We start from the raw sequence: 13,343 nt of genomic DNA, 5'->3' as shown, positions 1-13,343 counted from the left end.
ATATTACATAGCTTCCCTGCAAATTACACATACAGGTGGATAGAAGCTGTGGATAGAGGACCAGTGTGGAAACCTAACACTAACTCTTTTCTATGTAGCGACCATTTCTCATGGGTAATTACTTTAAAAGTGAAGCTTTTCTGTAATTAGTGTCAGTCCATCCGTAACAGATAGCTGTTTTTGTTAATTTATACATGTTAGAATTGTCCTATTTATTTCAAATTTTGCATGGTGGTTCCTATAACAGTTTTGTTCGTAGTACTTCCATGTTTATTTTTTACTCTTTTATAACTTTTTTTTGTGAAATGATAATTATTATTAAATTGAAATGAATTTCATGGAACTCCCCCTTTTCAGGTACATTTAAATTACTGTTAAATTGCGTTTTCAACAATTTACTCAATATTTAACATATACAATATCTAGAAATTTTTTTAAAAAGTGTTGCCTAATTCCAAGCCATGGAGTTATTAAAGCAAGGCTTTTCTATAACTAGGGTTAGTCCGTCTGTATGTCCGTCCGTACTTGACAGATAGCTCTTTTCGTTAATTTAGGCATGTTAGAATTGTCCTATCGATTTTTAAACTTCCTATAGGAGTTAGGTACGTGTTAGAAAGCAAAGCAACTCTGTAATCGTTACCAGAAAGTCCGTGCGTCCATTTTAAACATGTTGCCTTTTAACTTTTTTTTAACATCAAATGAGAAAAAAATATCCAATTGGTCTGATTTTTGGAATACTGATTCCTAGGCCAACAAAGTACATTGGTATAAGTGAAGTATCTCTATAATCGAGTCTTAATATGTGGGTATGTCCTTAAACAATATCCTATATTTCAGCAGTTTTTCGCTTTTATGTATGTTGTCATCCTCGTTTTCCATTTAGGAATCTGTCGAGAATCAAACCTATGGAGGTAAACATCTTTGTGTCGGAAGCGAACCTGTACCAGTCGCCTCCACTACTGTATTCCAAGGTATTTACAAATTAAAACGATGATTCCAAATTTTAATCCAGTTTTACATGTGTTCTAAATAAAATTTAGATATCAAATATTAATTTAAATCTTTTTTTTTACGGGCAATTGAATAGGTAAACAAACACGTAAATAAATTAAATTGGCCAGTAAATGATTTTTTTTGTTATACCATTAATATTTCTAATTCATCAGTAGTCAATGTCTGTCGGTCCATAGTACTGTCGGGGGCACTGTGATTTTTTTGGCTGCTGTTTAAGCTATTGCTGTTTCATAAAGAAAGATATCTTTTATTTATTGAATTTTAATTATTTTAGATCACACATATTCAAATCGAACTTTTAATAAACAAATTCTGGAGGATAGGCTAAAGTTGCGTTACAAAACATTGAAAGCAAGTCTAAAAAGAAAAGGTGAAGAACTTTTGAGTGAGAAGAGGAAAAGAATAAGAAGAGACACAAAAATTGAAACTATGAAAATGAAATTAAAAGAAATGGCAAAATATATGGATAGTGAAAAAGTCGATCATCTTTTAACTATGGCTAACAATATTGCTGAGGACGAGATGAAGAAGAAAAAAAGATCTAAAATTTATTCAGGTACTTTTAATAAATAACTAGCGGCTACGCCCCTAGTAGTCTTTAGGGCTACTTGATAAAGGTAGGAGGGGGAAAAGTCAATCTCATACCATTTTAAATTTGAGTTTCAAATCAGAGAAAAAAAATATTTTTTGGGGAAAGGGGGGTGAAGACACCCTCCCCAAAAATAGTTTAAAACCTTCCCAGGACCTATAAGAAGCTTCACTGTAAAGGAGAACAATATCAGTACAGCGGTTAGCGAGATCCTTCGGGACAGACAAAAAACGCTTACCACTTTATATAATAGGATAATAAGCTTTCTCGTATTCATTCGAATCCAGTGGATAGGAACCGGTTCTCATCCAACCAAAAAACTATGCCTTCGGTACCTCGGGGCTAAAAAAATAGTTTTAATCTTATAATTGTACATTCTATATCCGCGGAAAGCCATTTATAATACGATGCAAGAAATAACTATTATTAAGTTTGGGGTATCTCCTTAGGTATCAAATGTGGATACAAATAGTTTAACAAAATGCATTAGAAAAATTATGTTATTTTAAATAATCAATAATCTAATGTGGATTAATGAAAGCAGTAAGTTTTTTGTTTGTCTGTTAAGATCTTATTTACTAGTTAACCCTTGAGTAAGCTGTACATTGGTCCCGGGATGGGTTTATGCTAATTCATTATAAGCAAGAAAAACTAAATGCATTCTTTGTATTAATATCTATAAATTTTATTTTAGATTCGGTACGTAAGTTTGCCATAACATCTTTTGCTTATAGCAGAAAATGTTATAATCATTTACGAGAGAGTTTTGACCTATGTTTGCCATCAGAAGCAACCATAAGAAATTGGATGTCCAAAATAGGTAAAAATCTATTTAGGTTATCACAAATCTTGACTTGACTTATCTATTGTCTGTGTTCAAGTTTACTTTTAGAAGATGAAAATTTTCTTCTCTTATCAAGTTTTTATTACCAAATAAATATTATTCATTTTTCCTAGTTATTAAGTGATTTAATCATTATTTATATTGTGTTTTTTATTAGATGGAAGCTGCGGGTACAGTCGTTATGCAATCGATTTTCTAAAAGATAGAGCTTCATCTGCAAAAACTGAAGGAAAACAGGTAAAAATGTGTGATCATTTATTAGTCCTTCTCTCATTATATATTGAATATATAAATTCATAGCAATAAGTAAATAAAATATATCTTTTTATGAGATTATTTAGATAATCTTAGCTCTGCCCTAAAATTTATTTTCTTAAACCTCTGGCTGCATATATAGCACATACCTATACTCTTATATTTAAAAAATGTTTTTTCTCAAAAGAGGACTATCCACGAACAAGAGTAAGTGATTCTAAGCATCTTCCAGCATTGACCAATAGTATTTTTTTAGTAAATAAACCTAACTTTTTGGTCAATAAAGCAAATATTAAACATAAACCTAGTATATTCAATAAAAAAATACTATGGGTCAATGCTGGAAGATGCTTAGAATCACTTGCTCTGGTTCGTGGATAGTTCTTTTTAAAAACAAATGCAATATTAATATGATATTTTAGATCTTCGGCAGCCTACTTCTGGATGAAATACACTTAAAGAAAAATCTTTACTTTAATGGTTCGGTAAGAATATATTTTTGAAAATAAGTTAATAACTTAAAATCTCAATTTACCATTTTTCAAAGCAAATCTTTTGTATATGCATTTGATTCTTTTTACATGAGAGGAGCATTCTATTAAATTGTTTTTTGTAATCTGATTTCTAAGGCAAGTATGTGTTTTAACATTTTAAACTTCAGTTGCTTTAATGGGGATAACGTAGATTTAAAAAAAACAGCAGCCCAACTTGTATTTTGACCTGATACTTTGTCCTAAAAATAGCAGAAAAAAATGACTTAACTGGTATGCCGCCAGCTATTAGCCGTTACTTTTCCAACTTTTTGTTCAATTTTGGGAAAATAAACCTACCAAGGATTACTCATGCACAGTTTTATGACAAAATTTTGATTATAAGTGCCATTTGCATATTGATTACGAGATGGTTGCATTACACCCCCCCCCCTTATAAAAAAAATGAACAATAAACATATATTATTTTCAGAAATACGTTGGTACTGTCGACATGGGCCAAGGAGAAGATATATTAAACGACCGCCCTGCAGAAAAGGATCATAAGAGAAATAATATTATAGTTTTAGAATTTAAAGTGAATGTCAGGAGAAAGGAGAATTATTTTTTCATTGCTAATGTTAGATGTCTAATTTGGTTGGTGCTTATCTTGTAGGCATAGATTTAAATAATTTTTAAAAGATATGATTTTTTATCAAAATATATTTTTTTATGCTGAAATTAGTTCGGAGATTTTCATTATTAAATGCAATATAACTTGCTATGTGTCTCCTTGTTTACTTTTATATTAAAATAGTTTTTTGCCAAATTCTCAGCTTCGTCATGTACTTTTTGAAAGCAAAAATGGTTTTTATAATTGTACATATTGTGGTAATGTTTATATTCTCTATATGCTTTAAATGACTTTAGGCATTAGTCTTAATGGTGAACCTAATAAATGAGAGGAAAAAAGTTCACTTTGCCCATTTTTTTGTTGGTAGCCTTTCAGCTCGAGGTAAAAATATATTTTTAAGCGAAATATCTCTAATTTGAAGTATTTAAACATAAGTAAGTCAATAATATGCATCCTGCATTAAAGTAATTTAAAGAGTTTGTTGCTACTTTTTTTTTTAATATCCCTTGGCATTAAAATTTGTTGAGTTTTATTTTTATTGATATTGTCATTCTTGTTTAAAATTACTTGTTTATTGAATCTTGTTTAGAGATACTTCCATCTAAAGGGAGGGGGCGGAAGTGACACTTTTTGAAATCAAAACTAAAAGTAAAAGGAATTCAATTAAATAAAGAGTTACAGCTCTTAGATTTTGCATGGCAGTTCTTTTAAAGAAGTACAATTTGGAACTGTGAATAAACGGCGGTGGAATCGCCGCTCCCGCCGAGAACCGCCGTTTCCCGCCGATTTTGTTTGTGCTTTCTCGCCAAATTAGACAATTTTCAATCATCTGAGAAAAACTTTTTTTTAAAATTAAAATTTCCCTTCTATTTGCACTTGACACTTTTAAAAAATATATTGAACGGCAACATACTTCTAGTAAAACCACACTTCTCTTTTCCTGCATTATCAGCCTTCCACTTTCCTGTCGTTCCTTATATTTGAATTTTGCGAGAAAAGGCAAAAAATTCGGCGGGAAATGGCGGTTTTGGGCGGGAGCAGCGGTTCCGCCGCCGTTACTTCACAGTTCCATATTTCACCTCTATAATGCAACTGCATTATAAAATCTCAGTGCTGTAACTCTTTTTTTAGTTGAGTTCCTTTGACCTTTAGTTTTGGTTTTGAAATGTGTCACTTCCGCCTCCCCCCTTTTTTAAATGAATATATTAGTCGCACAAGTTATCATGTGTATATATATATATTTTCCATGGTCAATTTGTCTTGGGAGGGTAGATCCTTATCAAAAATAGTTATTAATCTTCCCTGAACATATATAAAGCTTTTTTTTGTAAAGGAGAACCATATTGGGATCGTAACCTCTAGATATCCTGCTACTTTTATGTAAGGATTCTTTTAATAATTCAATTTTAGAGTTAGCAGAAATAGTTAAAGAAGCAGTTGGAAGAATAAATGCATTAGGAAGACTATAACTTATTTGTAAGGAAAAATATTCAGTTTCAACTTCTCAAAAGTTGGTAATTTCTGGATTAATATGTTTTATGAAAAAGATCTTGGATTAGAAATAAAGTTGCCTAGGTACAAAAAGTAAAATATTTTTCGTGGTAAATTTTTAACACTTAAAAAAAATATTTTTGTAATAAAATTGTTATCAAATAATTAAAAAATACAAGGGATTTGTCTAATGAACATAACCTGTGACAATTATACAACAAATCTTGCGATGATTAAAAGTTTTGGGGCAAATTGTGAATCCATAGAAAACCAAGATGTTATGGATAGCTCTCAAGTTTGTTTAGATCTTCAGGTAATGCAATCTTATGCAAAGCTGTTCTATAAATTAATAAGTCTATCCGTCTATAAGTAAGTAAGGCTATGGGGGAAATGAGATATACTCTCAGCCGCTAGTAAATCATGACTACTAACTTTTCTTGACAATTATTTCCAGAATTATGGATCATAGTTAACTTGTTTACTAATTTCCACAACTCTTTTGTGTTTATGGATCGATTTTAAAATTTTTGTAAGTAATAGTAGAAAAATTTTATTTTTCTTATTTCTCATTTATGTATGTGGATGCGCTATGTTTGTTTAAACAATCATAGGATTACATCTGTTCAGATTTTCTGTTTTAGAATTGCCTTGGAAAGAGCATTGTCTTTATTGCAGATTCTGCCCATTGCTTAAAGGAAATATTTAAACGTTCAAAATCATCTATTAATTCAAAAACAATATATAAAGGGGTGTGTGGTTGTAAACTGTAAACTTTTATTTACATTTCATGAGGGGGGGGGGGGGTTATGAAGTGTGTCAGAAACACGGAATGAATATTTCATAAACAAATCCTGCAATTATATATGAAATGTTTAAATATTAATTAACATTAGCTTATAAGAAACAATGTCGCAAAATTCAATGTAATGAAGAAAGATGGAAATGAAATTAAGTGGGATTATTACAAACTTCTTTACAACAAACAAATTGATGAAGGCTATCACCTAGCCACCAAATTGAAGCTGCAACATATTTTGTTTTATAGAGGAAAAACAGTCATTTACATAAATCTATCACATTTTTATGAAGAAAATAAAAACATAAAAAAAGCATTCATTTGTTTTTATGAACATCCCTTAAATTAAGAAGAGCTTTCTGTAGTGTAGAATTAACAAGATTTAAAAGCAAGGTAAAAGCTAATAGGTAGATTGCTCAAAGTTAGGTTGTATTACTACCGTTGATGTATTCTAAGAAACTCCTCTTTCATCCTAACCAATAATAAAATGATTTAGTTGGCAGCCTCCTTAAAAAATATTTTGCTTTTTCCATCTTATTATTCTTTGATTTTAATGACAGTTTTTTTTACAGACATAATGCGCACAAGGTAGGATGAAATATCCTTAAATAAATAAAAAATTCACGTGACCATGGGGAGAATATTATTAATGTTAAGTTACTTTTAAAAGAAACTAGCAGCTGCGCTCCTAGCTTAGGAGGTCTATATTAGAATTAGTAATGAAAGTAGTAAAATAGCATAAAACCAAACTTATTAGATATGAAAATTAAATAGCCTAAAGCCGTCTAGGGTCCTATAAGAAACTTCCATTTAATAAAGAACTCAATTGGTTCAGTAGTTATCGAAATCTTGAGCTACAGACAAAAAAACCTTACTTCTTTATATAATAGGATTGCATCAAGTGTAAAAATTTCTTATTATTATTCTCGTTTAACATCACTAGCTCTAACATGTGCATAGTCCCCTTTTTTGTTTAACAAAAATGTTATTTTTACACAGAACTAGCTTTTATTAGCGGTTTCGAACAGTCTACTTCAAGGTTAACATAATCTAAGCTATTTAAGCACATAGAAAATAATAAAGCTACCTTAAAGATAACATTTAAAGAACCTTTATTTAATGAAAGAAAATAACTTTTTCAGCTTGTAAAGTAAACTTATAAGTTAAGTAAATTTCATCAACCAAGGCTTGCGGCACAGACTTTCAGTAAGAGTAATGCAATTGCATTTGATACATTGCGCGTGAATTTAAAAGATAAAGCTTTTTTAAATTCAGAGGAAACTTCAAAACTTACCAGGGTTATAGATAAAGCCTGGGACATTTTAAACAGCAAGAACAGGAGAAGTTCGGACCCTTGCAAAGGCATGATCGAATACTTAATTATTAAAAAAATTACATTTTTAAAAATTTCTCTGATCATTTTATTTAATATTTACCCATGAAAAAATTAGCATGTGATATAAGGGGGGGGGGGCGGAAATGACACCTTTTGAAACCAAAACTAAAAGTCAAAGGGAACTTAAATGAATAAAGAGTTACAGCTCTTGGATTTTGCATTTCAGTTGCTTTAAAGAGGTACTTTTTCCCGCTAAATTTTATTTTGCCTGTTCTTGCCAAGTGACACTTACAATTTTTTTAATATTAACATGTTTGAAATATTACAAGTCCACTACCCTTTTCTATTTATCAAATATATTGTTAAGTATTTGATTTTTTTTAGAACCATTGACTAATGAGAACTTTGACTCTAAAGTTAAAGATATGCAAGAAATTACTGATTACATTTCGAGTATAACTGGTAAGTAATATATAACAGAGCTTTTAATTAATAAACTTCATATGTAAATTGTGCAAGGTCCATTACAAGATATAAAGAAGATATTCAGAAAAGTGCTTTTAACGAGTTGGGGGTACTTGTAGAAATAAACCTTTATATGTTTTTGTATAATATGATATACATTATATCTATAGGTTGACCATGAGGATATTTGAAATAAAAAAAATTTACCAGGCAGTTTTTGAGTTCCGTCTAAAAATGTCTTAATTTGTTAAGGTAAAGGTCAAATATATGTCCTATGAATATAGTTTAAACCATTAAACAGGAAAAAAATCAAGTTCAAATGCATTCTGTGCAACTACCCCTTTAATAAAATGTAAAAAAAGAAGACAATTATGTCTAAAGGCAGGGCATCAAAATAGCATGATCATAAATTTATTTATTTCTAAAACCTATAAAACTTATTTTCATATGGCTTTGTTCATTTTAGATGTAGCAGGAAAGCCTATTATAAAAAGTTCAAAGAAGATTGGTTTCGTGGGGTTCTTGCTTGCTTTCAAATCTTTAACCTATCTGTACAAAACTTACGTACAAGAGGGACCATTGGACTACCTACTCACATTTAAGTTTTCACAGGATCATTTAGGTAATTTTTAAAACTTTAATTATTAGTTGTAAACTTTATTCTGACAAAGTTTAAAGACTAGTTTTGACAATTCTTAATATTTGGGGTTAAGGTTAAATCATCATTGGGTTGCATGAAATAACATGTTAACACCTTTACACCAGTAGCACCATTCATCAGAAAGGTTGAAACCATTAGGGTATGAAGAAAAGCATATCATCATATTTAATTTTTTCTTGGGGGGGGGGGGGAGATTTACACTACTATCTCATCTGAATCCTAACTTCAATGAATGAGGGATGCATATACCAATAATTTAAATCTATTTTTTTGTTAATATAATCTATGGTGTGAATTATTGTTTTATTCCTTGATTTTGCATTACAAAGAACATATATGAATAATGATGATTGAATTAAAAAATAACATATTTGTATATGCCAAAATACAATGTAATACTTATATTTTTAGAGACCCACTTCAGTGCGATAAGGGCCTCGGTTGGCTGTTCAAACAATCCAACAACTGAACAATTCAAAGCTTCTTATAAGAAGTTAATGTTAGGTAACTACTTTTTCTTTTCCTACAAAAGCTCTAAATTTTAAAAGTATAAATGTTTAAGAGCTCTCTAAAGGTTTTATTTTCAATCTTTTCATAAAAAGAAATGTAGAATAATCATCTATGGCTATAGGCGCATTATACTCTTTAATTTAAAGGGGGGGGGGGGGGTGAACCACTTTTTGTAAACTTATAACACAAAGGAACTCGACCATAAAAATTGTTTCAGTGCTGAAATTTTGCATGGAAGTTGTTTTAATGTAGAACAATGCTTATCTGTAATGTGTGCCGAACTGCCGCTCTCGTCAAAAAACTGCTATTCCCTGCCTTTTTCTTGCTTCTCTCGCCAAATTTATTTTTCACTTTCTTTCAAATGCGTCTTAGGTCTAGTTAAAATGGCACATCTTCCCCCCCCCCCCCCCTCTCTTTAATGTAAAACTATTTTACATTAATCCCATTTTATACAGTAAATATATTTGTATTTTTTGGGGGTGAGGGGGTAATCACCCCTTTACCCCCCCCCCCCTTGGACGTCCTTTACATAAAATATTAACTATATTTATACATAATTTAGGTGCCTTTAACAAGTGGAAAGCGGGTAATGTATCTTTGGATATCGAGCATCACACCCTTGGCTTTTCATCCAACACAAAGTTAGAGCTGAATTTAGAGAAAGTGGAAGAGAAGAATTTAGTTCAAGATGAAGTAGAAACACTTATCAACGAAAATGAGCTCCATAACGATGAATTGAACGAAATATCTAAATTACTCAGTAATATATCAGAATATAAAATGGAAGTATTTATTTACACTAGGCAAAACTTTATACTTAATTTCTTAACAATTTTTTGAGCAATAATATTAAATTTTAAAGGAGAGAGTATTGTTGTATTGATATTGTGATCTAATCTTTTTGTAGACAAGAATATATTTTCGAGAAAGCTAAAATTTTCTGTAAAGCTTCCTAGGAGAAATATGTATTAAACTATAATATATTTTTATAATTTTGTTAAAGCAATAATGTTCAAACAAGTAATTGATACCAATAAATGAAGGTATTTTATGATTAAAAAATTAGATATGCATTTACTGTTTGATAAGGTTTCTAACTACTGGTTTGGAAATTTAATCTTAAGTTTTAGCTTTCTTAGAAATTTCTAAACGTTGTTAATATTTAGAAAAATAATACTCTCACCATTTATTTTGTTCTCTCAAAGTCACATATTTGAAAAGGAATTATTTTCAAAACTTCGATATTATATTGAGAGTTTTGCCATAGTGGATATATTCATAAAAAAATTATGGAAAAAGAAAAATGTATTGAATGCATTTCATGTATGGGTGAAGGGGATGGAATCACTGGCCACCTCATACCTAAAAAAGATTATGGCCGTTGTAGTCTAATAAAGCCAAAATCTTTTATGGTAGAGGTGGTCAAGACTACCCATGCTGTCATTATATCAAAAGGAAAGTTTTATATAAGGTTTAATTTGCAAGCTTTGTTCTCTATAAATTTTATCTTTGCTGCCTTTAATAATTAGATACCATGTCTTTTTTCTTTCAAAATTCGAATAGTTATTTATTGCAGCGTAATTATACAGCTTTTCTCTGATATGAAAATGTACAATTATAAGATTAAAACCAGTTTTGTTGGCCTCAAGATGCAGAAGGCACGGTCTAACAAAACTGGTTGTAATATAATGATTGCACATTGTTATAATTTAAGAAAACTGGATATAATACGATACAATACATAATTTTTCATTATGGCTTTGAACCTGTTTTAATGTAACAGATATTAATCATTTCGAAGCAATAATATAATTTTTTTATATTATATAATTAAGTATGTTAAATAAAACTTTCCTTTTAAGGTGATAGTTTAACCAAAATTAAAAATCCTGTTGAAAATATTGTATCTGAAGTTGTAAGATTAGTTTTTTGGAAAAATCCATCTTTCATGAGAGATTTTCACCATGTTAATGGATGTAATCACAGAATTTCCATGGTTTCTAAGATATCTAAAATATTTACTGCGATGAAACTTAGATACCAAAGTGTTGTGGAAAATGCTGTTAAAAACAATATGTTTATACGCAACACCTTAAACAAAAAGGTTTTATTAAATTCGCAATGATTTTTTTAAAGTACCTTATTGATTTTTTGTAAATTGTAACTCTATATACCAGTGATTGTAAAAACGAACTTAATTGAATTATGACAGTTAAAATTTATTTTCAAAATTTCTTAAATAAATTTAATTTTTAAGATAATTTTTATTCAATAATCCTACAAGTATGAAAACATCCATGAATAGCGAAGCGAAAACTTAATTTGTTATCAAAACTTTAAAGCAATTTATTTTAAATAGCACTTAAACAAGGATGACAACATTCATAAGTAGCGAAGCACAAAATCTATAATGAAATAGACAAACGGACTTAGTGAGTTATAGAGCAGATTATCTGTTATAACAATGAAAGTGAAAGAATATGTAAAAACTTAAAATCATAAAACCTTTAAAAAAGGAAAAAAAGGTTCACTACTAAAAATCTACCTTTTAACAAGCATGACAACATCAATAAAAGCGAAGCTCTGAAACGGTATGACAAACGAACATTCTGGTAACGATTATAGAGTTGTTATGCTTTCTAAATAAATCACTATGTAAAGTTTGAAATTGATAGGAAAATTCTAACGCAAAAAGCTATTCTTTCCAGATGTATGAACGAGTCGACACTAATTATAGAAAAGCTTCGCCCTTAAAAACGTTATAAGTCACGTTGTTATAAATAATAATAAAAAAATTATGAAGAAGGTTTGGTGATTAAATTTTTGTCAAAGGTCTAGTTTTCCTTACACAATGACAGTTAACAACAGCTTCAAAACAGCTTACGTAGAAAGTCAACAATTCTTTTGTCTGCTAGAATTGTTCCTTCGTAGATTTGACGAGAAAAGGGTTCAGATTATTCTTCTATTCTAATATTTCTATTATTTATTTCTTTTTCCAGCATGGCTTTGAAACTGATTATTAACCGCTGGATTAGAACCAGTTCTCAGCTATCCTAAAATCATGTACATATAACAACATATTACAGACAACTTTACATATTACTCAGGGGTAGCTATTCTAATAATCAATTCTACATAAAATCACGAAACCTTTTAAAGTAAGGGGTAAGTATATTTGTTTGTCATGTAATTGAAGAGGGGTGGGTAAGAAGGGGAAGGAAAGGGGGAAGGGGGTTGTGACTGAAATACGCGGAGAGCTGTCTATAACATGAGGCGATAACTATCAATTATAGGCAACTTGATGGTAAATGGGCATTCTTTCTTTATATTATGAGAAAGGTAAGTTTATCTGCCATTGCCATTAATTCCATAATTGATGCTTTAAAAATATTGAAAGTTCTCTTGACAACATCTTCATGATGTGATTTAGTAAATTTAATAAATGAGTGATTATCCTTATATAAAAGTAACAAGATGTCTGTCTGTATGTAGTATTGAATGAACAAGCTAACCGCTCAACCAATATGATTCTCTATTCACGAAACTTCTCATCCATTTTTGGGGAGGATATCATCACCCCCCCCCCCTCCCCGTAAAGAGAAATTGTCTATAGAAAAAAGTGAAGCTTCCACCCCACGTCCCCCTCATCCCCTACATTCTTAAACTTAACATTTTAATAACTAAAAGGTATAATATAAGACTTTCTTTTGAGAATGAGTTTTAAAATCGTATTCATAGAGCACGCTTTACACTATAAATATTATTCTACCTATCAAACACAAGATAGAACAAGAATATAAACATCCATAGCTATACTATACACTATAAATATTATTCTACCTATCAAACACAAGATAGAACAAGAATATAAACATCCATAGCTATACTATACACTATAAATATCATTCTACCTATCAAACACAAGATAGAACAAGAATATAAACATCCATAGCTATACTATACACTATAAATATTATTCTACCTATCAAACACAAGATAGAACAAGAATATTAACATCCATAGCTATACTATACACTATAAATATTATTCTACCTATCAAACACAAGATAGAACAAGAATATAAACATCCATAGCTATACTATACACTATAAATATTATTCTACCTATCAAACACAAGATAGAACAAGAATATAAATATCCATAGCTATACTATACACTATAAATATTATTCTACCTATCAAACACAAGATAGAACAAGAATATTAACATCCATAGCTATACTATACACTATAAATATTATTCTACCTATCAAACACA

This window comes from Acartia tonsa, chromosome 2, assembly GCF_053477335.1.
Source record: "Acartia tonsa isolate MP-2025a chromosome 2, ASM5347733v1, whole genome shotgun sequence".
In the NCBI taxonomy this organism is placed as follows: domain Eukaryota; kingdom Metazoa; phylum Arthropoda; class Copepoda; order Calanoida; family Acartiidae; genus Acartia; species Acartia tonsa.
The sequence above is the reverse complement of the archived record's forward strand: the minus strand, read 5'-3'. Positions refer to the sequence as shown.